We start from the raw sequence: 27,757 nt of genomic DNA, 5'->3' as shown, positions 1-27,757 counted from the left end.
TGCGGACTGGCATCAGTTGTTCTTTACGTTTAAGCTCTAGATCTCACAATATGTGTACCTCAATGAAGAATTGCGCTTCAGGCACCCTACCGAAAAGTGCCCACTAGGAGAAGCTTTAACAACGCTCTAGTGCACTGCTCAGCTTGTCCGCAAGCTAGCTGCCGCCAGCGGAGGTCTGGACTAGCGGCGTCGACCAACTAGCTCAAGAAATTGTGATCTATATTAAGAGTTTTCTCTCTATGTCTCTTGTGACATAATGCCTACAAACGAGCAGACTGACTTTTGGGGGCAAGATGTTTGTTCCGTCAATGTATACTTCTGCGCAACCAGTTTATCAACAAACAAGTTCATCACCAACCTTATAGCCACAACAATCAGAATTGTCGCATAAGAAACACGTCGCACAATTACCAAGTTAAATTCGCCGCCAGAGGTTCGAATCGCATCAAGTACTCAAATGTATAAAGAGCCGGGCTTGTGAACTGTTGGAGCGAGGAGTCTAAGAACTTTCAAGTTTAGCATGTTGAACACTATAAGCTTTTTCTGTCAGGTCAAACGTATAATGAGAATCAAACACGAGCACACGAGTGTTCGCAATTATGCGGGAATTATCTGTGCAGTCGTGCTCCTTGTAATCTTCGCGTATATAGACCAACTCCAGCACGGATGGAAATCTACGATCTTCTCATTTTCATCTCCCTTTCCAAGGTTTGCAATCACCCCTATTTGCTTCTGGTTTGATGAGAAGGTTTGTGTACACGGTATCTGAATAAATAGTTTCAGTCTTTAAGGAATACCGGTCCTTCGTGACCATTAACACTGCAATTCTAAGTTTCCTTCCAAATTGTTTGTTTTATATTTTAAATGGCTGCACACACGGTGTTCTTTTCCGACTTAGGTTTACAATGAAACTATGTTCGGAATCAGCAGTGGGAAAGAAATGTGGCTATTTAAGTTGTAAGAGCACGCTTCGCATGAGCACTGTTTTCTTTTTGTTTTTTTCACAGAAAGCTTTTACTCTTCTATTTCTCCTTTTTCTTCCACAAAGCTTGGCTAAGTAAATTTAAATGTAACATTTGGAACACATTCTTCCCGTGCTATTTAGTGCTATTGACGGTTCAGAGCAGGCCGGATTAAAATTAATGTGCTGGTTGAATAACTACGCACACAAATGTCCAATATTTTTAGATAATGAAATCATTTCAAGAGGACGTTTCAGAAAATTTATCGTTATCATTTGGATTGATTACATAACTTGCCCAATGAATGAAATAATTTTACTATATTAGAACAGGGTCAGATTCGTAATTATACTGCTGAATTTTCGTTCTTTCGCGTTGAGTGTTGTGTTGACAAAATGATTTATTATGAAATCTGGAATTCAAATGTTTGTTATAAGTGCGTGCTTGAACGACAAAGATGATGACCCGGAGTTATCGACAAGAGCGATAAAACATAGGCCAAGATTTGTAACGAAATAAATAATTATCTATAATGACCTCATAAGCACTATATATCAAATAAATCGCGCTTAATTCTTTCCACTTTACTTTTAACCTAAACCTATACATTCAATCATAGTCAATAGTACAGTTCGGATAATATTTTTCGGAGCGACATTGAATGCGTGTAGTATGACTATTGTACTGAATCGAATACATGTCGAATACAAATCGAAGACTGCAATAATATAGTCGCATTTTAATGGAATATGTTTATGATTACTTGATATATGCGGGAACACTGCACAAAAGTACTATTGTTAAGCGAAACGTCAATGACGCGGTCGTATAAAAGGTTGAAATAAAGGCTTAGCTGTCAAAAGACTCAACACTTCTTCCTCTTCGCGGCAGCAACGCGAATTCTGCGTATTAGCTTCAGGAATGTCACGTCATGCGCCTAGCAATGTCAGTTCACTAGTTCATACGACGACAGCAACAAACTAGCGCCATATCTATGTAAGATATTGGCTAAAATTCTTAGCCTAAATTTCGGATATCGACCAAATAAACCCTACAGAATCCCCAAATATTGATTTTAATGTGTAAAATTGTCTTGAAATTCGCCACACAAGTGTCCAGTTAGCAGCGCTAAGCGCTACTTCAGCGCAGACAGACCGCGGCAGCATTTGGTAACGTCACATTACGCCTTATTTTATTCAGTCGTGGGTCAAGGCTACATGACCTAGCGGATTTTGATGGTTAAGTTTCAAAACCTCTTCAGAACCTTGCATTTGTTTTACTCCTGCTGAATGGTTTGCACTAGCAAAACCAGGTTTGTTAAGCAAAAATAACATCAGGGTAATCGTATAGCTTTTCAAAAATGTAGACTATGTACATATTCATGAAATCGATGGCAAGTTGGGATGATTTAATACTTTGCATTTACTGAAATGAAATAGCAGATGGTTGTCAACGAATGCCGTCGTGTATATATATTTCCCCCCGCGCGCGCGCGCGTGCGTGCGTGCGTGCGTGCGTGCGTGCGTGCGTGCGTGCGTGTGTGTGTGTGTGTGTGTGTGTGTGTGTGTGTGTGTGTGTGTGTGTGTGTGTGTGTGTGTGTGTGTGTGTGTGTGTGTGTGTGTGTGTGTGTGTGTGTGTGTGTGTGTGTGTGTGTGTGTGTGTGTGTGTGTGTGTGTGTGTGTGTGTGTGTGTGTGTGTGTGTGTGTGTGTGTGTGTGTGTGTGTGTGTGTGTGTGTGTGTGTGTGTGTGTGTGTGTGTGTGTGTGTGTGTGTGTGTGTGTGTGTGTGTGTGTGTGTGTGTGTGTGTGTGTGTGTGTGTGTGTGTGTGTGTGTGTGTGTGTGTGTGTGTGTGTGTGTGTGTGTGTGTGTGTGTGTGTGTGTGTGTGTGTGTGTGTGTGTGTGTGTGTGTGTGTGTGTGTGTGTGTGTGTGTGTGTGTGTGTGTGTGTGTGTGTGTGTGTGTGTGTGTGTGTGTGTGTGTGTGTGTGTGTGTGTGTGTGTGTGTGTGTGTGTGTGTGTGTGTGTGTGTGTGTGTGTGTGTGTGTGTGTGTGTGTGTGTGTGTGTGTGTGTGTGTGTGTGTGTGTGTGTGTGTGTGTGTGTGTGTGTGTGTGTGTGTGTGTGTGTGTGTGTGTGTGTGTGTGTGTGTGTGTGTGTGTGTGTGTGTGTGTGTGTGTGTGTGTGTGTGTGTGTGTGTGTGTGTGTGTGTGTGTGTGTGTGTGTGTGTGTGTTCCTTTACGTATGCAAACTTACTTCGAACTTGCGGAATAGAGGGCTGTTACTCGGAAAGATTAACATGACAAAGCTTTCCCGTATAAGAGGGCCGCTCTAAATGTTTGGATGTTGCAACAGTAGCAGCAAAGAATCTCTCAAAGTTTCCTGGCGTTGCTGTCGCTTTCGTTCTTTGCACTGACTGCGCAAGAAAATATTGTGAGGAGAAAACAATCCTAAGAGCCTCAATTGTGGCGTGAATAGCGAGAAAGCAAGTTTTGGTTCCCTGCATCTCATCGAATTGAGAGTTATTCTCATCGAATTGAGATGCGCGCTGCGGTGCTTTTCAGACGCCTTCTTGTCGAAAACGGCGCCTTTTCCCCAAAAAATCACCAAGAACGAAGTTTGATAGTGTCTTCACGCTTCACAAGAATGTGCGATTCCTTAACTCTCAACTGTGCCTAGCATATTGTTCTCGAATTCCTCCTTCGTTTAAAAAAAAAAAAACAAAACCTATTTTTCTTTCCTTAGTGCTCTTGCAACGGTTGCGCCGCCGCCACTTTTCCTTGGAGAGTTTGAGGCAAAAATGGACTGTTATGCGGCAGAAACACAGCTGTCGTGACTGGGCTACCGCATTCTGCAGAAATTGCAGTCAGTGAAACCTCGGAATCGGCGCACTTGAGTTCATATTGCAAAATGATATGCAACGGAACAAATACCAAAGAAAAGAGGCTGGTGCGGCTAAATTACTGTACAATTACAAAATTGCTTTTCAACGAGCGGTAGACGATTGGAGAATGATAGCAGTTCTCGCTGACGTGGTGTAGCACTTGCCGCTTATGGTTCGAGTCGAAACTTCGATCAGCTATTCGTCATGTGTAACGTGCGGTGGAGTAGTCTTAGTAAAGCTTGCAGGTGCACCCAATGTATAGCTTACGCGGCGCGGAAGACATCGGAACTCAAGTATGCCCGACAAAGTATAAGAACGCGGATTGTACTTTGTTGGTAAAAATACAGCGCTGTATTGTATAAGACGTGGATTCTGAACTGTCAAAAACCCGCTGCGACCAAGCTATACCGCTGGCGTTAGAGAAGAATCTGAAAGTCTCTCTTAGGTGACATAAACATTCTTGAGGCCCTTAAGATCCCTTAAAAGCGATAAGGTGGAAGACTTTGGGTCTTATTCTACGGTAGTATTTATTTGACAGAACCCCGCCAATCACGCAGTACTTCTTCCGTGTCAAGTGAGCAGTTTCACTCGGCAGAGATAGCGCATGCTCGTTGCGGCGCTTGGCGTTCGTAGCTAGCGGCAGATGGCGCCACACACGCCCATGGAGACCGGATTGAAAGCGCCGTCGTCGCACTCCTACTTTGCCATGGAGGCGGCAGAAATGATATTTAAGGAGACCCAAGATATGTTTCTCGCGTGACAGGCATGTTAACGCGTTTGGCTGGTGATCGGAAGGCAAGGGATTCGGTTCCCAGTGGAAGATGGTTTTTAGGTCAAAATCCTTTAATGCCTCATCGTTGTCGACAGTAGGTAGTCAGCAGAAGACTAGCGGGCCAACTTTGCCGCAGGTGATGGGGTTCACGTCTGGACAGCCGCAAGGAGACGCTGCGGTGGACAGTGATGCGAAACAGCGGGATGAGAGGGCTGTGGCTGTGGAGACAACCAAACGACACCTTGAGAACTGGATAAGGCATACTAGATAAATAGTGTTGGTGGCGTTGCGCCATGGCGGGACAGACTTCGTCACAGTAGGGAATTGACTTGGCTAGGACCTTTCTTGTCCACCTGGTAAAAAAGGGAAGCCTCAGTACCAATCTAATCCAAAACGAAGACTGTCGGAAGAGGTGTCACGCTTTCGAAAGCGAGAGTAAAAATAAATTAATAAACCTTGTCTCCACCGGGAGCCGAACCTCCATCCCTTGAATCACCAGAGCAGCACCTTACCAACTACGCCAAGCCCCGGATTCTTTTTGCTTTATTGCTTGGCTTTGGTATACGACATAACGCGAAAGGAAACGCCAATCAAAACACGAAAAAAGACACACAAGGCTATGAAACACTCTGCATAATTTCCCTTGTCAACCGTGATTATGATAGCGGATTCCGTGAATGACAGATACGGCGCCTTTTCTTTCCTGTAAACGATTTGTAGAATGCCGGTGACTTACTGTTGTTGTTGTGGCTGTAGGAGGAAGGAAAAGAAAATGCTCGGGCCTGCTACTGGCTCCGTGGCTGAGCCAACTCCGCTGCCTCGTGCGGACAGAAGAGAAAATAGAGAAGAAAGAAAAACAAGAGGCAAAGAAAGACGTGCGCCGCAACAACAGCCGTCGTCCATCACTGAAGCAGTGGCGGCTGCAGTGACGGCTTACAACAGAAAAAATTCGCTGGCAGGCTAGTCCCAGCCGCAAGCGGCGGTGACCTAGCTGTCCCAGAAACAGAAGGAGACCCAGCTGTCTAGGAGGCGTTACTACAGTAGGCATCAGCGGAGTTTGAAATTCATTTAGAAATTCATTTAGAAAGAAATGGGAGGCGCAAGTAAAGCGTGATCGATGGAACGCTTTTGACAGCTCCGCAATCTACGAAGTGTTGACAATGTCCTGTAAATTACTTCGGACGCTCATGTAAAATGCTTACTCTTCGCGGCAGTTTCACTGAGTACATGGAAGCGTCCGCTTGGAATGCAAGGCAGTATTAAGGGTTTCTTTTTATTAATGCGGAAGCAGTACTAGGCTATGATCACAGATTTTTGTCCGCAGACCGCGTCCGCAGGCCGCGTCCGAGCCAAAAAAGAGCATAGGAAGGGACTACGTACGATGTGATCCAACATGGCCGTGGTGTCTCCACCTTACAACGGAGATGTTCATCGAGGCACCCTACACTTCAGTGGTCCAAAGTGCACTCTCGAAATGGTTTTTTTTTTCTAAAAGGGTAAACAGAACACCGCCAATATCCCGCGGAATCTGGCTGGCACATGTCAGGAATGCATAAATCCTGCTAAAACTGATGAGGCTATAAAGCCTTTGGCCTTACTATTTCTCGGCACACCGCAATATTTGCGCAGGGGTAGGACGCTCGATTGCGATGCCCAAAGAATTCTGGCCTGGGTGGCCTCTTTTCGATGAAGGCAAAAAGCAAGGTGACCATGTGCTGTGCAATGTTGTGCACTGTCGTGACGCTGGGGCTATGGCGACCCGGCCTTCACTTGGTAGCGTGCAGAGACTCCGGGTTGAAGAAGGACTGAATCTTCGAAGTTGGTAAAATATGTACAAGCAGGTTTACTGGCACTTTGAGAAAACTTATTTACAATATTTACACGATGAAGAAGGGTACATCAGCAAAATGACAAGCGTTAAGAGTTCATAGCGAGAAGCGACTGGATGAGCCGTTTACCCAGGGCCCAGAGCGACATTTCGTGCTCTGCAGCGTCCTTAAAAACCCCCTATGTCCAGCCCCTCTCTGAAGATGCTGACCAACCAAATCCAGGGCACGCCCCTCAGGTATCGGCATCCAATCGAACACATCACTGCACTGATGGTCTGAAGCACTGACTGGTCCGGCATTCATTCGTTGGGCGTGATCACTTGTTGGCGGGAAAGCTTGGGAACGGCGAGGAGAGGAGGTACATTTCTATTCTTCAGCAAAGAAACCACAGGCTGGTTCTGGGGGTTTTACTTCTCAGAAACCCGAGTGCACGTGGCGCCGCATAGGGCTCCCAACATGGTCCCTTTTCGACAATTGCAAATCTTTCCTGCATTCCCGGGAAATCACTTAATGGCCGTATGAGTCATGCTCTTCTCTTGTCCTGCACGTCAGCGGACATGTCACTCTGTCGTCTCCTTTGGATAGGAGGCATTCATCACTGGAGGATAGCACTTCTCGACTGGAAGGGTGAACAAAAGAAAGCACTTCCTGCTATTTCCCGCAGGGGGACGTTTCTTTGTGTTTTTCCAGACGTTCTCTTGACAGGGCCAATTTGGCATTTGCAGGTTGTCCACAAAGCAAAACATGCTTACAAAACAGGATTCCTGGAAACAGGCTCACTTAGAGCCAATGGACCATCACCACATATTCACAAAACTTTTCCATGCCCACAGGCGAACAATAGAGCGCGCAAATGCGGATGCTTGGTCGTAACAGCCTCCTCCCCCGCCAGAAGAGACTCGGAGGGCAGCAGCCGCAGCTGCTGCATGAAGAGACGACTTAATGGCCTGCACGTGAACGCTTGAAGCTCGCTGTTGCATGTCGCGTTGTCTTGATTGTTGTAGGCCAAATTGCTTGAGCTATCTGAAACTCAACCACATGTCGAAGCAAGCACTCGGCTCCCGTCTGAAGAGACCAGGTCAAAAGAAAACTGCCATTGTTGTTCGAGAAAAGCCCACTCTCAAGACGTTCAGGACCCACGTATGCCTCGAAAACCAAACGTGCTGCTTTACATAGTCATCTATATTCAAGCGCACGAAAAAAAAAAAAAAAACCTGATTATCAATTTGGATACATGGTGAGGAACATCTCGGACCGCTTAGAAAGAGCGGCTAAGCGCGTCCGCATTCCCATTTAACTTCCCCTTTTTGTATCTTATTTCAAAATTGTACTGCTGTAAAATCAAGCTCCACCTAAGAAGGCGACTGTTCTTCGATGTCGCAGTTTGCAGCCAAGCCAGGGGACAATGGTCCGTCTCTACGGTGAATTTGGCCCCTCCAAGATAGCACTGCAATTTTTGAATGGCCCATACAATGCAAGCGCATTCCTTCTCTGACGCGCAATAAGCCCTCTCTCTAGAACTCAGTTTTCTGCTCAAGTAGAGCACGGGGTGCTCATTACCGTCGTCATCTCTCTGGCAGAGAACAGCACCTAACCCTCGATCACTGGCATCACACTGGACCGTGAATTCTCGGCCATAGTCTGGAGCTCGCAATACCGGACGGCTAATCAGCACAGCCTTCAGGTTTACGAAGGAGGCTTCCTTTTGTTCGTCCCAGACTACATTTGTCGGTTCTGTCTTGCGGAGAGCGTCGGTCAGAGGGCTAGCCAAAGCTGAATAGTTAGGGATGTAGTGATTGTAGTACCCAGTCAGACCCAGGAATGCTCGAATTTCCGTCTTCGTGCTCGGCCGCGGGTAGTCTGCTACCGCAGAAATCTTAATCTCGCTGGGTTTCCTGAAACCTTGACCTACATTGTGACCCAAGTAGTCCACGGTCGCCCTTGCCAGGCAACATTTCTCGGCCTTTACGGTTAGTCCAGCTTGACGCAAAAGGCTCAGTACAGCTCTTAGATGTACCATATGGTCCGCCCATGAGTCGGAAAAAACCGCAATGTCGTCTAAATAAGGCACCGCGAATGTTTCACACCCCTTTAAAACCCTATCCATGAGTCGGGAAAAACAAAATGGAGCATTTTTGAGCCCGAAACTCATCATTGTTGGCTGGTAGCTGCCCGTCGGAGTGACGAAAGCCGCGTATCTGCTGGCGCGTTCAGTGAGCGGTACTTGCCAGTATCCTCGAGTAAGGTCCAGCGTAGTCACATATGCCGCTCTACTGACCTGTTCTACTCTCTCCTCAATATTCGGAATAGGATACACTTGATCCCTGGTGAGAGAATTTAGCTTTCGGTAGTCTACCACAGGCCTAGGGTCTTTACCTGGAGCTTCTACTAAGATCATAGGCGAAGCATAATCGCTTTCCGAGGGTTTTATTACTCCCAATTCCAGCATGCGAGTTACTTCCCTATCCAGAATTTCTCTTTGCCTTGGAGAAAATCGGTAGCACCTTGATCGCACTGGCACGTCTGAAGTCAGCTCAATATCGTGCTCAGTCAAATCAGTTCTGCCTGGCCTGTCCACGAAGCAGGCCTCAAACTCTGTTATTATCTCGCCCAGATCGGACAGCTGGGATTTCTTTAGTTCTCCTCTCTGCTCCGTCTTTTTGAGAAGCTCCTGAGCGTTGCTTCCTTTTCCGCTGAGGCAAATCAAGTTGTCCCCCATCTCCTCGGGAAGGTTTAACGTTAGATTTACCACGGCTTCCCTCTGCACATAAGGCTTCATAAGATTGCAATGATAAATGCGCACTTCTTTACGCCTACCGGGAATTTTCACTGCGTAGTTAGTGTTAGAAAGCTTTGCAACGACTTCAGCCGGTCCTTCCCACTGTACTTCGAGCTTATTCTGCCTTGAACTTCTCAGCAACATCACCTGGTCCCCGATACAAAACGTCCTTTGACGGGCTGACTTATCATAGTACACCTTGGAACGAGCCTGGGCTGACTTCATGCTGGCCTCAACGAGTTCCTTAGTGTTATGTAAGCGATTCAAGAGGTTCAGAATGAATTCTACTACTGTTGGGTCTTCTCCGCGCCCCTTCCAGGCTTCGCGCACCATTCGCAAAGGTGAGCGCAGTGACCTTCCGTACACCAACTCGGCTGGGCTAAATCCAGTGGATTCGTGCGGCACTGACCGCAAAGCGAAAAGCGCTGCAGGCAGGCAGGTATCCCATTCGCGCTTGTTTTCATAGCACAGTCCCCTCAGGACTCGTTTGAGAACAGAGTGCCATCTTTCTACGCTGTTGCTCTGCGGATGATGGATCGAGCTATGCACTACCTTAATGCCGCATCGCTCGAGAAATGAGGTGGTGAGGACACTCGTGAAAACGCTACCCTGATCACTTTGTACCTCGGAAGGGAATCCAACTCGTGCAAACACTGACAGCAGCGAATCCACTACACTCTCGGACGTCACCTCGCGCAGCGGAACAGCCTCTGGAAACTTTGTGGCTGGGCATAACATAGTGAGGATATAACGGTACCCTGACTCGGTCACAGGAAGTGGCCCAACTATATCTATTACTAACCGGTGAAACGGCTCGGTAATGATTGGTACTAACACCATCGGAGCTTTCCACTTATCTTGCGCCTTTCCAACCCGCTGGCACGTGTCGCATGACCGTACAAAATTTTCCGTGTCCTTAAAACATCCAGGCCAATAGTATTCTTGCAACAGCCTCTGCTTTGTTTTCTTTATTCCAAGGTGACATGACCACGAGCTGCCATGGGAAAGTCGCAGTAAGTCTCCGCGGTACTTTTGGGGAACGACTAATTGGTCCCGCTCTACTCCGCGCTTATCCTTGAATAAGCGATACAGCACTCCCTTTCTCATCTCGAAAGAAATATTGTTTGCTGTCTTAGTGGCGCGGTGGCGCTCCCTTATCTCCTGTATATTGGGATCATTGGCTTGCTCTATAGCTAAGTCCTCTCGGGTTCCACTTAAAAGTCTCGTGAGATTACTAGACACTGGCGGCAAGAGGTTACTCTCAAGAACGTCCTCATTCCGCGTCTCATCAAGCTCACTTTCAAGTTGACTTATCTGAGATGCCTCGCTCTCAAAGTTTTCTGACCTGCTATCTTCCGCATTTACCATTGTTTTAACTGCCGTTTCCTCCGCTGTGGATTTTTCTGGAATGAGCAGTGTAGCTAGTTCTCGCGCCTTTGAACGTGTTAAGGCTTGCACAACTCTGTCTCCGAAAAGGATGCCCCTCTTTCGCAGCAGCATGTCCGATTTGTTGGAGAACAAATACGGATAGCACTTAGGAAGCTTTCCTGAAACGGCAGCCTCGGTTGTTAATTCGCCGAAAGGGCCCTCGATGACCACGTTCGCGATCGGCAAGCACACACTCTGTTCCTCAACTACCTGTCGGATCCATGCACACTGTCCTGTATAGTCGGAAGGCGATACATACGCCGGATGGACAACATCCATCGTTGCGGCCGAATCGCGCAGTACCTTGCAAGGCTTCCCGTTGACTACTAGGTCATGCAGGTAGGGTTCTAAAAGCTGCATATTTTCATCGCAGTCCCTGACATACGAGAAAGCAATCTTTTCTTTCCGGCAGTTGACGGCAATGTGACCCTGCTCATTACACCTAAAGCATGTGAGCGGCTTCCTAGCCTCAAGCTTATTCTTTGTGTTCTGCACGTTGGTCACTTCCCCACTTTTCTCACTGCCGTCCTTTCTAGGGAATTTGCCTGAAGAAACCTTCATTTCTTCGTTTCCAACTCTAGCAAAGTGCCTTTCCTGACGGTTTTTCATACTGAACTTGGGATTGCGGGGCCTATCCACTGCTGGGTTGCTGAATTGTCGGCGCGAAGCATACTCCTCAATAAGTTCGGCAGCTTCAGTTGCCGACTTAATTTCGCCTCGGTCCTGTAACCAATTTCTTTCTTTTTCTGGGAGGCAGTTATAAAACTGCTCCAAAAGAATTTGCTCGACTACAGCGTCCCTATCACTGTAGGAATCTGTGCTCTTTAGCCACTCGCCCAAATTAACTCTTAAATTGTACAGGAATTCAGGGTAACTCTCGTCCCTGGACTTAGTAGCTTTCCGAAAACGTTGTCTGAACGCCTCGGCGCTAAGCCTATACTTTCTCAGAAGGCAAGCTTTGACCTTCTCGTAGTTGTCCGCGTCCTCCTTGCTTAGCCGCGCGACAACCTCCGCTGCCTCGCAGGGCAGAACCGTCAATAATCTCTGAGACCAAGTGTCTCGCTGGAAGGACAGTTTTTCGCAGGTTCGCTCAAAGTTAGCCAGATACAGACCGATATCCCCTGATATCACATATGGCTGCATGTACTTTGACATCTTGAAATCTGCCTCCTTGTTGAGAAGAGGTACCGCTAGCTGGGGACAATTGCCCGACCTCTTGCTCAACTCTAGTTCTAATTTCCGGAGCTCAATTTCTTGGTCCAGCTTTTTTGCTTCTCTTTCACGCTTCTTTTCCTCTTTTTCCCACTCACGTTCGCGCTCCCTTTCCTCTTTTTCCCTCTCAAGTTCACGCTCACGCCTCTTTTCCTCTTTTTCCCGCTCTTTCTGCTCTTTTTCCCGCTCCTTCTGCTGTCTGAGCTGTTCCTTTTTTTGACCGATGAGGTTCCATGCTTCACTGAGCTCCTCATCATCGGCTCCCAAATCTGTGATTGCCTTTATAATCAAAGGTTTTCGTGCCAAACCACTTGTATCAATTCCCAATTCCTCACACAATTGCAACAGTTCCGGTTTCTGCAGCTTTTGTAGGTCCATGATCGCTCCGAGTGTCGGCTACTTCCAAAACAACAGTGCAAACTACCAAACCTAAAGGCGTTTCCACACTCTCTTTACCAGTTCTAAAATCTAACCCTGTTCTAGAACCTGGTCCACATCAGAAGAAAAGCCAAGCACTCACCCACACATGCGATCGATGTTCCGAGCTGCCCTCTTGTTGGCCGATTGTTGCTCCTGCTTGTTGCTTGAGATGCCACCTCCGATCACAAGGTGTTGTGGCTTGTAGCTTCAGATCCACCTCCAATCACCAGATGTTGTGGCTTGTAGATTCAGATCCCACCGCTGGTCACCAGTTGTCGTGACGCTGGGGCTATGGCGACCCGGCCTTCACTTGGTAGCGTGCAGAGACTCCGGGTTGAAGAAGGACTGAATCTTCGAAGTTGGTAAAATATGTACAAGCAGGTTTACTGGCACTTTGAGAAAACTTATTTACAATATTTACACGATGAAGAAGGGTACATCAGCAAAATGACAAGCGTTAAGAGTTCATAGCGAGAAGCGACTGGATGAGCCGTTTACCCAGGGCCCAGAGCGACATTTCGTGCTCTGCAGCGTCCTTAAAAACCCCCTATGTCCAGCCCCTCTCTGAAGATGCTGACCAACCAAATCCAGGGCACGCCCCTCAGGTATCGGCATCCAATCGAACACATCACTGCACTGATGGTCTGAAGCACTGACTGGTCCGGCATTCATTCGTTGGGCGTGATCACTTGTTGGCGGGAAAGCTTGGGAACGGCGAGGAGAGGAGGTACATTTCTATTCTTCAGCAAAGAAACCACAGGCTGGTTCTGGGGGTTTTACTTCTCAGAAACCCGAGTGCACGTGGCGCCGCATAGGGCTCCCAACATGGTCCCTTTTCGACAATTGCAAATCTTTCCTGCATTCCCGGGAAATCACTTAATGGCCGTATGAGTCATGCTCTTCTCTTGTCCTGCACGTCAGCGGACATGTCACTCTGTCGTCTCCTTTGGATAGGAGGCATTCATCACTGGAGGATAGCACTTCTCGACTGGAAGGGTGAACAAAAGAAAGCACTTCCTGCTATTTCCCGCAGGGGGACGTTTCTTTGTGTTTTTCCAGACGTTCTCTTGACAGGGCCAATTTGGCATTTGCAGGTTGTCCACAAAGCAAAACATGCTTACAAAACAGGATTCCTGGAAACAGGCTCACTTAGAGCCAATGGACCATCACCACATATTCACAAAACTTTTCCATGCCCACAGGCGAACAATAGAGCGCGCAAATGCGGATGCTTGGTCGTAACAGCACGTTAAGTAACCCCAGGTGGTCGAAATTCCCGGAGCCCTCATTTACGGCTTCTTTAATAGGCTCGGTAGATTCCGAACAGTAAATAGCTGAATAAGAAGATTTATATAGCTGGTTTGCTCAAGGGGCGCGAAACTTATCTAGGTTCCTAAGTTCTGCTGGAAAAAATTGTACGAGTAATATTCATTTGTTTACGAATGTTGCTGGTATAAATGGAGATCACTGCAGCACAAAACACGTTATGAAAATAGTAAGTATAAGCATACGATGCATCAGACACGTAGCAAACTAATGTGAGCTATTGCGGCCTGGATCGACCTAAATAGATTTTGAAACTCAGACTCGGAACTACTTATATTGAAGTGGAAACTAAGAGGGCGAGGTGAAGGGCTGATTTGCTGTGTTGAAGGTGTGTCTCATGAGGAAAACAAAATAATGCATATGTGGCAGCTGTCGTCTCGCACTGGTAGCTTAAGCTCTTAACTTATTTCTGCGTTCCCCCTAGCAATCTGTTTACGGTAACATCTTATCATGAGGCAACAAAATCAGAACTGGGTCTCTGTGCTTTTGCTCGCAGCGAAATGAAATACAATTTCCGTTTTGTATCTTATATCAGTAGACTTAAGGAAGACCCGCTGACCGGAATTAAGACAAAGTTGCCCCTTTGGATTCTCTTTTCATTTCTAGGGAGGAAGCTCTACTTGCCCACGTACAACCAAGAGTTTCGCGTGGCTCTGACTCAAGGACTTTACAACCAGATGAAGTGAAACCAAGCGCAGTCCAAGACCAGCAATGCATGTCATTTATAGCTACTTCATCGTACCACCACCTTGAGCTGACCTTCAACATTATCTTGTAACTAACGCAATGATGACAAAATGGCCTACAACGAAGGTCGATAACTTGATATCACTTGAAGAGATGCATGTATAAAACCTCGGGTGTTTGTGGGGTTGCTTTCTGATTAGCCAGGGAAGAAGAGTGCGCCAGAACGTCGTTGAGACTTCTATTGCACATAAGCGAGTGTTGGAGGCGACACACCTCCTCCAGCTACTCAGCGGATGTCGGGCGTCGTGAAGCACCTCACGCTAAGCATCTGAAATGCGACCATGCTACAAAGGCTGCTGAACACCTAAATAGTGCTTTCGCTCATTATAGCCAGATTTACGTAAGGCTAAACTTAGACCATTTATTCTTTCGCTACCTATTTCATTCCTGCGCTGGGTAAACGAATAATGTGCCCAATAATATTTATTTTCACAGCATCTTCCTTCTCGTTAACTAATATTATTAGTGTTGTTATTATTCATTACTACTTGCAATATTCATTATATACATTAGAAAAATCATTGTCATAAAATTAATTTGATGCGCCACAGACCGCGTATTTACGAAAGGCATCGGACATGTCTGCGACAATGAATGTCTCTTGTTTATGTTGAATATATGGTAATCCATCCTCGATTATAGTAACCAGCTTGGTAGAGCTCTACGGTGGAACGCTTACACGGTAGGCCGCTTTTGGTTTTAAGTAAAAAAATATTGTAGGCTTAAGCAGACCGAAAAGTGGCCATAAAGCTCAAGAGCAGCCGCGGCATTGGCCTTGCGGTTGAGACACTCAGCTTGAACAGGAGTACTCCAGTTCAAATCCGTTCATGCGACGTTTTTAGTGTAAATGCACTGCATGCGACTAGCTAAATAACCGCCAAAACTACAAAGTCCTAGCTTAACCTTTCTAGGCCATGAAACTGATCTTATTTCCACTCAGAGGCTTAACGGGAATTCGTGGTGGGACCTCGTGAAGAGCTCTAATTCATTTGCTACACCAGGTGAACTCATGTATTGCAGCCCGCGGAGTCAAGCTTGCTTTCAAAATCTGGTAATAAATGATTATTCAATAACTTTGTTTTGACCTTTAGGTTTATCGTAGTACCAAAGGATACACGGGAGGTATTGTAAAAAAAAAAAAAAAACTAAACTAAAGGCTAGGAGCGGTATTGGTGGAACGGTTCCTTTTTGCAGTTTACATTTTATAAGCTGGTTTAAGGCGGCGATATTTCTTTGTATGAGCGGCGCTCCTTTATTCGTCTTTGATTGTAACGGAGGCCGTGAGCTTGAGGACGTATCGAGTCATCAACTGACAGAGCAGTGCTCCCGCAACTTAGAATACCAATGTGCGATTAAGCGCCAGGTGCGTAATTTAGTCTAGCCGATACCATCTGGCACGCAAGGTGGTTTCAATTAAAATCAAACAGCGACCTTCGTTCGGGACTGGCGCAGGTCGACCGCAGCATGTGGAAGATTGTGGAGACAAATCTGCTTCCAGGTAGAGCGCACGTTTCCTACGTAGATGAATGGCTGTTATACGCTCGGTAAAATGCATTCCTTAAGGCCGTGCGTTACCCTCATTGTGAATGGCATCCGTATCGACACATTGCGGTCATTCTCTTGCAGCACTGTGTTCAGTAGATGGTGGGTAATGAGTTCTAATATTACAATCAATAAAGGTGGTCCTTAGTTGCACATTCCAAATAGCGAATTTTGGTAAAAAAAAAAAAAGAGGGTATCCTGGAGTTGCGCTGCACTCCTAATCTGGCTCCATCGTTTTCTCGCACCAAAAATTGCATTCTAATGCGATGACGCAGCGAAAAGCGACGCAGGTATAGCATAGCAAGCTATTCTCCAAAGGAATCTTCAGTCGCACATTCCTGCCGCGCTCTATGAGATTGTCGTCGTTTGAAGCATACAGCTCATTTTGTATCCTTATGAATGTTTTATTCATCTGCGAAATGAGTTCATCAGACGTGAGCTGGTGGCTTAGATTGAAATCATTAAGGCTAAGGAAAATACGCGAGGTAGGCAGAGGCAGTATGAGCGAAGTCAAGCTTGTCATTGGATGCACACCCCGAGTTCCCCATTTTCCAACGGTCGAAGCATCACGCTTGAAGCTCACAGTAAGAAAAAAACCTTTTGCATCAGGGAACTTACTCTGGAGAACTCTCACTGTGCCGTTAACCACAGGGCAAATGGTTGGATCTGCATTAGCACATGTAAAAATTAAGTTAATTGAGGCTTCTTGTCACGTGGATGTTTGAGGCATGAATGCGCTTTTGAATGTTGAGCGCGTGTGGGAAAAAAAATGGCTTGCTATGCACGCGATGACAACTCCGGACTTCAGTAACCTACTCGCTAGTGTGTTTAAAAGTTAAGTTAGACAAACTTGTAGGCAGTGTGTTGGTCGATATTCAGGAAGATACTGAAATGGTACACGGATATATAAAGCAAATCGCCCTAGGTCCCCATGCTTCCTTCCTATATCCGCGTACCTTTTTTGCTCTCCTGTATTTTCCTGAAACTCAGCTATATGTTTGCCACCTCCACATGCAGCGTGCGTGCCTATCCCATGAGGAATATCGATACCTGCCAACCGCCTGAGCTAGTGCAAGAGGTTTTTGGAGAACACGTTTCAGCACAGTAATCTTGTCATTCGCTCGGTACTCTGTGTAGAGAGGATGTGGCTTTTTGCACTTGGAGAGACTAGGCTGCGAATTTCGCAAACACGAACCAAACAGCGTTTCCTCTTCCTTTGATAACCTGTAATCCCATAGCCAAAATTTTTGCTTCGTTTGTCGCTTTACTCCATATAGAAATCTTTACTGTCCGACAATGTCGCTTCAAAGCTCTCTCGTGCGGTCGGACGTTCAGTCTTACCCAAAGGCACCGCTCCCATTTGCATATCAATTTTTTATGTGCACCTATAGTTCATGTGGAAGGCATACGTTTAGCGATTACTTAAGTCGTCGGTACGAATAACTATTTCAACGTAGCCTACAATGTGACTAACAGATGGATGCGAAATGGAAAGCGAGATGGTACGGTGCCATCACGCTTATACAGAATACCCTGAACGCCTCCCAAATGGGGTACGAAATTATGTCCGCATGAGCTTGAGCAAGTTAGAGTTCTGGGCTAGTTGGTAAGATATGATTACTGGGAGGCTCAGCGCGGAACAGAAAAGGACAAGAGAGGCACACAGTGCGAGCGCTCGTCCTGTGTGCCTCATCTTGTCCTTGTCTGTTCCGCGCTAAGCCTCCCACTAATTATGTCCGCAGTTTTTCCGCCAGGTTACCCTCAATTAGGGTTATGACAATAGTGATAGCAAGGGCAACACCTTTTGGACCGGACAAGTTGTGCAACCACTCAAAAGACTAATTACAAGCACTTCTTTACTCGATAGCGCATACAGCTCGTTCGTTCGAGAGCTGACCGTGGACGGCCATGTTGGGCTTCAAGAGAAAATACGCACGTCATTTAGTAATTGTGACGCAATTATTGTTCGTTCGCCATTTGTATGATAGTCAACTTAGAGGCTAGTTTGTAACAGCTTTTCGATCCGGTGAAGTATATACCGTGAATTGTATGCCGTTATGTTTAAGTGTAGGTATTTATGAAGAAGTGAGACAGATATTAGTTATTACCTCTTGCTCTGCCCCCTCCTTCCTGAAAATGAAAGCAAAAGAAAAACTCTTTTATACAAGGGGGGTTTTAAAAGTGCTATCGCGTCTATGTATATTCTTATGTTGAAACTTAAGGGTACACCGTCTTCTAAATGGAAAGAATGAAGAGGAGAACCAGCAGCATGGTCTAGCTAAATATAGGCTGGAGAAAGTAAAAAAAGATTTTTTCCGCTGCTTCCCCGGATAATTAGCGCGCCTGAAATGAGAAGTAACGATGTCACGGTGATAGGCATACGCTGTTTTTGTTTTGTCGAAGTGAAAATAAACGCCCAAATAAAATTAAGTTACTGCACGGTATTCGAGCGAGAAAAATTGAAACGACCAGTCAGTTTCCAACGTGTTCGGTGTTGGCCCCCTCAAAAAACAATATATTTTCGCAGAGTGCGAAATTGCTTTTTTTTTTTTTTTGCAGATAACGAGGTTCTTGCTACGAAATAATGTTTTATCAGCTACTTGCAATTAGTCTGGAGTTCCAAAGAAAATGTACTTATCAATAATATCGAGTGGACTTCAGTTTGTGATTGTCAGGGTTCGTGGTTTTGCACAGAGAGACGTCGAGATCAGATGTCTTACGGCAACCACAGTTATGCACCGTGACGATTTCTGCCTGTAAAGCTTTTACTTTCATGGCTGGGATGTTTCTTTTCCTCTTGTGCTTTGAGTGTTTTGGGAGAAAATTTAAAAAAGTCCAACAGTATTCCGAAACTTTAAATTTTAATCGCGGTCAAACCTGGACTGAAGGGACATAAGTAAAAGAATGCAAGTTCACTAAAAAAAAAAAAAAAAAAAAAAACGGAATGCAGATGTAATGACAAAGGGGTGTTACAGGGGTTAGCTCTTTTGTCACCCAGCATTGTGTAGTTGGCTGAAATCGGACACACATTTGTCACGAATGAGATATCTGCTTTCATTAACTCGCTACGTGACTGCAGCGCTAAACGGCGGGACTTGCCGTTGCCTAGTCGTCGACGCCAGCATCTGGTTTCGCTCTAGTGGTCAAGGTCATCAATCAGGTTAACCATGGTTGCCATGCCAAGGGTCATGACATTCTCATGAATATATTTGGCTAGATGGTATAGCACGGCGTACAATTGGCGGTGGATGCTCACTTTGTCTCACTTTCTCACTTTTTCTCTCACTTTTTCAATTTCTCTTACTTTTTTGGCGGACAGTTGCACTTACATTGAACGGCATACAATTGGCGATGCGTATGTCGTTGTTTCGAGTCCCTATCGCCTTCAACTGCACGTAGATGCTATATGAAAAATAAAATGGTAAGACGCCACTCCGAGCTGCATAAAGAGCGGCAGCTTCATAATTTTTTTAATCTTATACTGTGAATCAATTCGGTCATTGTAACAGGAAGAGCTGTGAATATATGTACACTATAGCTTAAAAACATGCGTAATATTACATGGTGTAGCGTGTTACATAAAAGCTTACAACAATAGAAATAAACGGTATGTCATATATTGATTACATGATTATGGATGATTGCAACTAGTACAAATGGCATATAACGAGAAACATTTTAGTCGCAGAGTCAGTGACGTAATCGGTATTAGTACTAATTAGCAGTCAAGCCACAATCAAGGTTCAAAATAAAAAAAGGAGAAAATTGATTACAATAAATTCACAACTTGAATCAAGGCACGAAAAGGCGAGTTAATATAACCTAAGGGGAAAAGGAAGTATGGAAAATAAGGAATACAATTATTACTGTGATTCATATGGCTTTTCTGCAATAAGGGAACTTAACTCAGGTAAGGACGAGCTGTTAGTAATGCACGTGTTTAGATTGTTTCGTTATCGTGTCGCCCCCTGAAAAAAATGAGTATTCGAAAATGTCAGTATGAAATTAAAATTCGCCTAATTTATGCGTAATGTTATAACGGGTTAATATGTTCGAGGTCATCGACAGGCACTTTCTAATAGACAATGTTCGTTGATTGTGTTTTACCTGGTATATGTTTTTAGGTCTTTCAAAACAAGCTCTAATTTCCAAGGTTAAAAGCTCTACGCCTTTGACTAATTGTGTTCGCGAGGCTGTAATGGAGTGTTTGTTATATATAAATATTAGTGCCTTCCTTTGTACTGCCTCCAGTGTTTCAATGAGCTTGTTATTAAACAGGATCCAAACGGCAACAGCGTAGGCTAGTACCGGTCTGATAAGTGTTTCATATGCAATAACTTTTTTTGTGCTAGTTTAAGGCTGCGGTTAATAAAGAGTAGCTTTTTAGGGCGACTGACGTGACGTTGTTAACATGAGAGTTCCACCTGAAGTCTAAAGCTAGTGTCACACCAAGGTACTTATGCTCATGAACAGATCCAAGGGTCCGAGCGGAATGTTGTTAAGGGGGTACTGAAAGAGTGATGTCTTTTCTTTTTGGTTACAGAAAAAAGAACAGACTTATTTAAATTTATGTTAATCTGCCAGTCCCGGCACAACTAAAATCCTGCTGTTATGGCGTTGTTCGAAGTTCAGTTCAGTTCAGGCGTTCAGTCGTGTCCGACTCTTCGTGGCCCTATGGACCATGTCACGCCACGCTTTCCGGTCTCTCACTATCTTCTTAACATCACATAGCTTCATCTGCAATGCCTCGAGAATGCCATCTAACCATCGCGTTCGCTGCCTACCCCTTCTCCGGCGACCCTCAACCTTTCCCAACATCAAATCATTCTCCAGCGACTCCTCTCTTCTCATCCGATGACCAAAGTAGCTGAGCTTTAACTTTAGAATTTGACCCTCCAATGAGCAGTCAGGGTTTATGGTCGACAATATCGACTGATTTGATCTTCTGGCAGTCCAAGGAACTCTTAAGAGTCTTCGCCAGCACCACAATTCAAACGCGTCAAATCTTCGGCGGTCAGCCTTTTTCACAGTCCAACTCTCGCATCCATACATCACAACTGGAAAGACCATAGCACGGGTTATACGGATCTTGGTTGGCAGACTAATGTCTCTGCTCTTTACTAGGCGGTCAAGGCTAACCATTGCTCTCTTTCCCAGAAGCAGGCGTCTCCTAATTTCATGGCTGCAGTCTCCTTTCGAGGTAATCTTGGCGCCCAAGAACAGAAAATCTGTTACGGCTTCCACTTCTTGTCCATTGATGCTCCAGGACTTGATAGGGCAAGACGCCATGATCTTCGTCTTTTTAATGTTCAGTTAGATGGTCATCAAAAGAATTAATTTCCTGATTTAATAACGCAACTATCTACAAAATATTTATTAATATGTAAAGCGTAAGCTGGTAATTCATTTAAAAAAGTTAAGAATAATACTGGGGTTAGAAAAATTCCTAGGGGTACTACTGATGAAATATTAGTTTTTGCGGATTTCTCGTTGATAATTTCAACAAATTGCGCATGATTGCTAAGATCATCTTTAATGCAATCTAGAACAAGACCAGTTCATAAAGTTAGCTCAAGTTTTATCAGACGTTTATTGCGTGATACGCGTTGGAATATTTTCAAAAAGTTTAGAAATTGATAACCAGCAACAATTTGTTTCTGGTTATCAATTTCTAGACTTCTGGAATGTTTTCGAAAAGTCTAGAAATTGATAACCAGAAGCAATTTGTTTCTGGTTATCAATACCCATGAATATATCATGTGCTGATTCAATACCCTGAGTAATAATGCAAAGGCTTTTGAAAACCGTGCTGAGAGGGGGTTAAATATAATTTACTTCTAGGAAGGTATTTATGTGTTTTAAAATAATGTGCTCTGGTAATAAGAATTTAATGTGAATTCAAATTTATTCATTTCAATATGAATTCAAGCACGTATTGCTTTTTTATAAAATTGTTTTTTGCGTCAGGGCTTAAAAAGTCTAGTAAAATGAACAAAAGGGGGTATTATTTTTCGACGTTTTTTTCTAAGCTAGGTGTACGGCGACATAAACGAGGATGCTTTTCATCCATGCAGCCTAACGATATGTATTCGTTTCGCGTAACAAGCAGTCGAAGGCACTTTTATCAAGTTAGAGATGTGTCCAATAACCTATTAAAGCTGTACCATCGTGGATAAGGATTCGTGGACTGCGCTACTCCATTACTGTGGCGCCTACGCACATCGACGAGATGGACAGGAGATCATTTACATCCACGACAAAGAAAACCGCATACTCTCGAGCTATAAGAGCGTGCATGACAGTTTTTGTTCTTTATTATCCAGAGTTATTTCGCCTTTTCCGACAAAGTATACTATAGTCCTTTGATGTGTTCTGGCTCAAACACACTTGGAGGGCGCACAGCTGCACGTGGCCACCCACCTGTGGAGGGCCATCGCACATCACCCGGCCATGAATCAATGCACAGTTGCGGATAAGAGGAGGGACCTCGAAGAGGTGTTTCATGTTGTTTGCCATTGAGCATGAGTTGGCCACTGGCTATTAAGAAACGACGCTTCGTTTTTGCACAGCCAAGCGGAGCTCCGTTCCCGCAAAGTGCAATTGACCCGGTACATCTCTTTCTCTGCTTATATCAACGGAGCCACAGTACAGCGGTTCGACACTTTTAAAAAAGCAATACGCGAATGGCTCGTTTACTCACTAATATAATATGGAGTCTTTTATTGCAGGCTGGTTGCTACAATGAAAATCAGCATCTATTTCACTGTACAAAACGGCAGTCTAAGCGGCCAAAACCACCCGGTCCCTGCCATGCTGAACCCAGTTCCTCATCTTAAACACAGCCACATTGGCCCCCTAGAAGTGCTATCGACCACAAAGTATCATACTCTACTATCTAGAATCTGTGCCCACCACCTACTAAGCTCACAACTTTACCTCCAACTAGGTCTTCAGTAAATTGGAGCCTACGCAGCAGCAGAATTAAATACGTATCTGTAATAATATCTGACGACGATTAGCGCAAGTCAGCCGCTTTCCAAAAAGACAATGCACCATCCTCCATCCAACTCGAGACACCAAACTAATGGTCTCAACCCACTGTGCTTCCACCATGCATACCTCCCCCCCCCCCCCCCCCCCCCCCCCGCCCACTCCCCTCTACCTGCATGCACCAAATGGTACAAATGTGAAGGGGAATGCACACATAAAAGAGAACGAAAACAATTGGCAAGGCTTCAATGCTTCAATGTGATGGGATGCGCAGAAATAAAATCACAAAATGGAAAAGCATTAGATGAAAGTGCTGCACATGCGTAATGTGGCACATACAGCTGTTCTTCACATCGGACTTCACTAGCATCTGTTGCCCTTTCTTCCTGATTAAGGCTTTGACTCTGAGTAGTTGAACAGAGCAGACACTCATCTATATGTTCACATAGCTTTTAAATACAGCCATCGGCGTTCAGCAGCAGCCGCGTCACTTAGCAGAACCCATTGATTTCCATTCATGTTCCTCAATGCTGCGGCATTTACAACCAAAGAGTAAGTTACGACTAATGGCTGACTAAGCTATCCATCTGATCAGCTGAAGTGAGCTTAGAACTGAAACAGGGAAGAAGTGGACAAGGCGAGGGCGGACTTACAACTGTTTATTGAGACACTTCCTCCTTCCGTCAACGACATTGCGCATGCGCGATTAGCATACGCTATCGAATCAAGTTCAGTAATTCCAGTTCCTTCTTGTACAGATGGACCGAAATCTTGCGGACACATGTTTCGGGCCCATATCTATCCAACTGCCCTGTGTATCATCCTTTGTGTGGTTTCAGTTCAAAATTTATGCGTCACCAACTAGCCCCCCATCGTAAACTCTTAGCTGGAGTGAGCGGCACGTTCTAAAGGTAAGAATCGAAGCAAGAAAAACAGTACTCTTCATGCACCGCCAAGACCACCATCCCTCTCGTTTTCAGGAAAACATTATTTTCGCTAACCACGTGACACAGATGGCGCATCTTGCACACTTATATACTCTGGCGTTCTCAGTTTTCAGCAGGCCCGAATGATGCCATATGCGGACCCTATCAATAAACTATAAGCTGGTGCCAGCTATGAACCATGTCGGTGGCTATTTCGAAAAATTATTTGAATACCTTTAACGTATATACATGCGGACCTACCACTGAATTGAGAAAAAAAAAGAGTGAAGCTGATTTGTTATTTTTTTTTGCGTGTTAAAGCAACCACATTAGCAGGGCGCTTCTATAAACTTAGTGTTTTGTTTGTTCTTTTTTTTTTCTCCAGAGCAGGTCTCGGGCATTTCCTTAGGCCCTATCTGCACTGCACCGTGCTTCTAGAATACTTAGGAAGTCAATTTACAGTTTCCTGATATTCGTTTTCATGTGCATTCTAAGCAGTACTGTTTCCGAAACGTTTGCACAATCTTGCTGGTTCAAAGGCGAATGCTCCGTCGTTCCGGCAGAATAATCCTCACACGTCCTCTCTGCTACACACACCGGCCATGAGTGACGTACTCAGGCACGAAAAGCGACCAGCGTACATGGACTCCTAAAGTACAGGCAGTACTAGATACTAACTCACGTTGTTCTACGTACGCAGGCCCACAAAAGCGATGCTTTCTGACCTTCACTTCAGAAAAGACCTTTGGGGCAGTTTGCTCGCCGAGCCCATAATATGGGGATGCTCTCTTCGGGCCTTGAGTGCTCTTTATTCCACGGGGGAAACCCTTGGTGGCTGGCGACCTACACCTATCAAGTTGTTTGCGCTCACCATGCGCTGACGGCCGCATTTTTATGTGCGAGCCCAATAGGCTCGCGTTCCTGTGTTCGAGGTACGTCCCGAAGGATCGCGTTTTGCGCGCTGCAAACGAGTTCGCGGCACGACGCCATTTCGACTTTGTTAGCGTTACAGGACGAGCCCCCGGGACTAAATAATGCAAAGGTAAAACATCACCCGGAAGAAAAGAGATCCAAATAGAGGGGACGGACGACGGTGCCGACACAGAGCATGAAAGCGATGTTGTGTTCGCGGCTTTTGTGTTAGTAGTTTGGTTAGTTGAGGGGAAAATCGCAGATGCTTTCGCTAATACGGGCCCTCTTGCACAAACGCGAGGCAATAAGTCCAGTCTTAAGCCCGAGTCTAGTCTTATCCGAATGTAAAATAAGACTGGGCTTCCGGGTGGCTGCAGGGCACTTGCACTCACCGATGACTTATTCCGGACTCTAATTTAACAGTGTAGGTATTTTTCGGCCTTTAGGCGGAAAATTTCATCATCGCCAGGAAATGAGACAGGGAGTGCTCCGGAAGAATTCGCGGATGCGAGCGGCGTTCGCGCTTGCAAAATTGCACATCGCAATGCGGTCTTAACATCTCGGACCTTTGAAGCAATTTTCGAAACCTAAGCCCCGAATATTTCAACAGGACGGCCTTCTAGTCGCGAATAAATTCTATAAGAAAGGGTAAGAAACTGGTTGTGATGCTTGGATGAGTTGTAGGAAGGTTCACAAGGCTTCATCCGCGTTTACTGCTCACACGACCAGAAGATTTGCAAATATTGCATCAAATGACGCAGGCTGGAATGCCCTTGCGCAGTGATTGATTGATTGAAAATTTTATTAATTCTTGAAAATTTTCCAGCCCTAGGTGGTCCGCTTAGTCCGGTACCCCAGTGGCCCGCGCCGCCGCGTGTATCCGGGCGCGGATAACACTGGTTTACTAAAATACTGCAGCTTTCCTTTATTATAAATCAATGCAAAATTTACAAGAAAATTTTTAAAACATGATTTCCACCTGGTTAGGAATAGGTGTCCACCAATCGGTTGTGTCCACTCAAATGTACAAGCCCCAACCTAAAGTAGCTGGTAAAAGCTCGATTATTGAGCTTTAAAAAGGGTATAATATCCGACACGGGGTTGGTCTGGCTCTTGATCCCGGGAGGTGTCCATGACAAAACAGTGGATTAAGAAGGCAGTGTTACAGAGGCTATTGTTGCAACGCTCACAGCTTTCACTCTATCACTAGGTTTCAACCCTACCTAAACCCTCACAACTTTTTTTTTTTTCAATGCTGTCCAGCACAACACTAATTTCAACCTCTAGAGAGCTGGAGCGTGCTGTAAAAGACTAAATCTCTTTCTATGAAATGTTAATATTCAACGAAAGACTAACAGCCTTTGGCTGCTTCTTAGAAGCAACGAACTCTATTGATCAGGTTGTTTGTTCCACGCGCATGACACGAAGTAGGACAGACTCTGAACACAGGGACGCTGTCAAAATAACGCACTCCGGAAGTTTTCCGAAAGCAATGTGCGATGGTAGGAATGTAGGCATGAAAAAACAAATTTGCCTGGCTGCCCATTACGCACTCACCATCACAAATTATGGCAGCCATCTCTGCGACGCTCCAGACCAACTTTCGGCAATGTCAATGGTACGACAGGCCGTCCCCTCGTTCACTTTCGCGGTATTATATGGCACTGCTGTTTAAACCGTACTGGCACCTAGCAAAACGACGCTAGCCTAGGAGCTGTTTAGGCATTTCAATGGAGAAAAGATTAACAACAAAGACGCACGTACAAAACAGTAATTTTTAGTGCGCCAGTTGATCGTGTGATATAATCGTGTGTCACTGAAGGATGTGAAAGTCATAGGTCTTCCTCGTCTTGTGTTTTCCTCCCTCCAGCTTTGACTTCCTCAGCGGTGTTTTCAGGGAGGCCAACTTGGTTCCGAGGGCAACTGGCGTTAATGATGTAGTGCGTCGCCACTATTTCAATTCCCTTCTAATTAGCGTTTGGTTATTTGAATTTCCGGCCACGTAAAAATAGAAACAGCCTCTCCAGCTTTGTTTTCACCTGGCGTTACAGACCCTCACCCTACTATAAAGGCAAAAAGCGTTTGTGCATCGCACATCATTTTCTGAATCAGACCACAAAGAAAAAAAACCCACAATGAGAGAAAGTACATTTGACTACGGATGACAATGATGCCATTTTACTTGCCCTTTTCTTGTTGTGTCGATCCGGGCGTAAATAAAAAGCATCTGCTGAAGTGTTTTGAAGGCTACGTGTCACGTAAGAATCACATGAGCCATATAAGCCATGTAATAATACAATTTCATAATATTTATGCTCATTGTGGTTATAACTGCTTCCATCATGGTTTGCTTAGTCACACTTGGCTTGTATGGCTTACTAGAACTCGTCAAAACACGCCCAACGATTGCGATGAATTATAAAATTAATTTTTTGGAAACTGCCACATTGCATTCTAATTCGAGTGTCATGACCATGACATGTCGTGTGCAAGAGCATTGATACATTTTACAGCCATTAGTCGATTGAAGAATTGTTTATAGATACTCGCCTTGTAATGTAAGGAATACTCAATTTATTGCATTCCATTACGCTCGAAAAGGAAGGACAGTTCTTAATTTTATGATCTCTTTCGACTGCGTAGTTTCCTAGGCCTCTGAAATAAGTATTGTTGACGTCGTATAGTTCACTTCGTGGACCTGTTCTCGCTATTTCTCCAATAAATCTGAGGTTCTACAACTTAAGAACCAATGAGAAGTAAGTAGCAAACACTATAAAAGCAATGATACTGTTCTTATAAGAGAGTTTATTCGCCTAAAGTGCAGATTAACAGAAGTGGAGAGGGGGACCGCTTCTTGCATTGGACGCATACAAACTGGACCATATACAGTCAACTTCGGAAGCCAGTTCATTTCGTGAATATTTTGGGCATGACCTTTAAATTTCACGTGTGTCGAAGTGCGGTGAGCATTACTAGAGGACATTGCCAAACATTATTGAACTGCTTACTTCATTAGGTGTACAGAAATGAGTATGA

The 27,757-nt window shown here is 45.0% G+C and overlaps 1 long non-coding RNA gene across 1 annotated transcript in view; it reads left to right on the top strand.

Annotated features, from left to right (window-relative positions):
• The window catches only part of LOC146185303 (uncharacterized), a 274,486-nt gene extending 260,044 nt beyond the window's left edge, over positions 1–14,442 (top strand). Inside the window, exon 5 of the long non-coding RNA XR_014707791.1 lies at positions 14,211–14,442. This is a non-coding gene — a long non-coding RNA (uncharacterized LOC146185303). The remainder of the gene's footprint in view (positions 1–14,210) is intronic.
• Positions 14,443–27,757: the final 13,315 nt, after the last annotated feature.

This window comes from Amblyomma maculatum, chromosome 6 (assembly GCF_055883805.1).
Source record: "Amblyomma maculatum isolate TAMU_Amacu chromosome 6, ASM5588380v1, whole genome shotgun sequence".
NCBI classification, from domain to species: domain Eukaryota; kingdom Metazoa; phylum Arthropoda; class Arachnida; order Ixodida; family Ixodidae; genus Amblyomma; species Amblyomma maculatum.
Note: the sequence above shows the minus strand (reverse complement) of the source record. Positions and strands in the feature narration are given on the sequence as shown.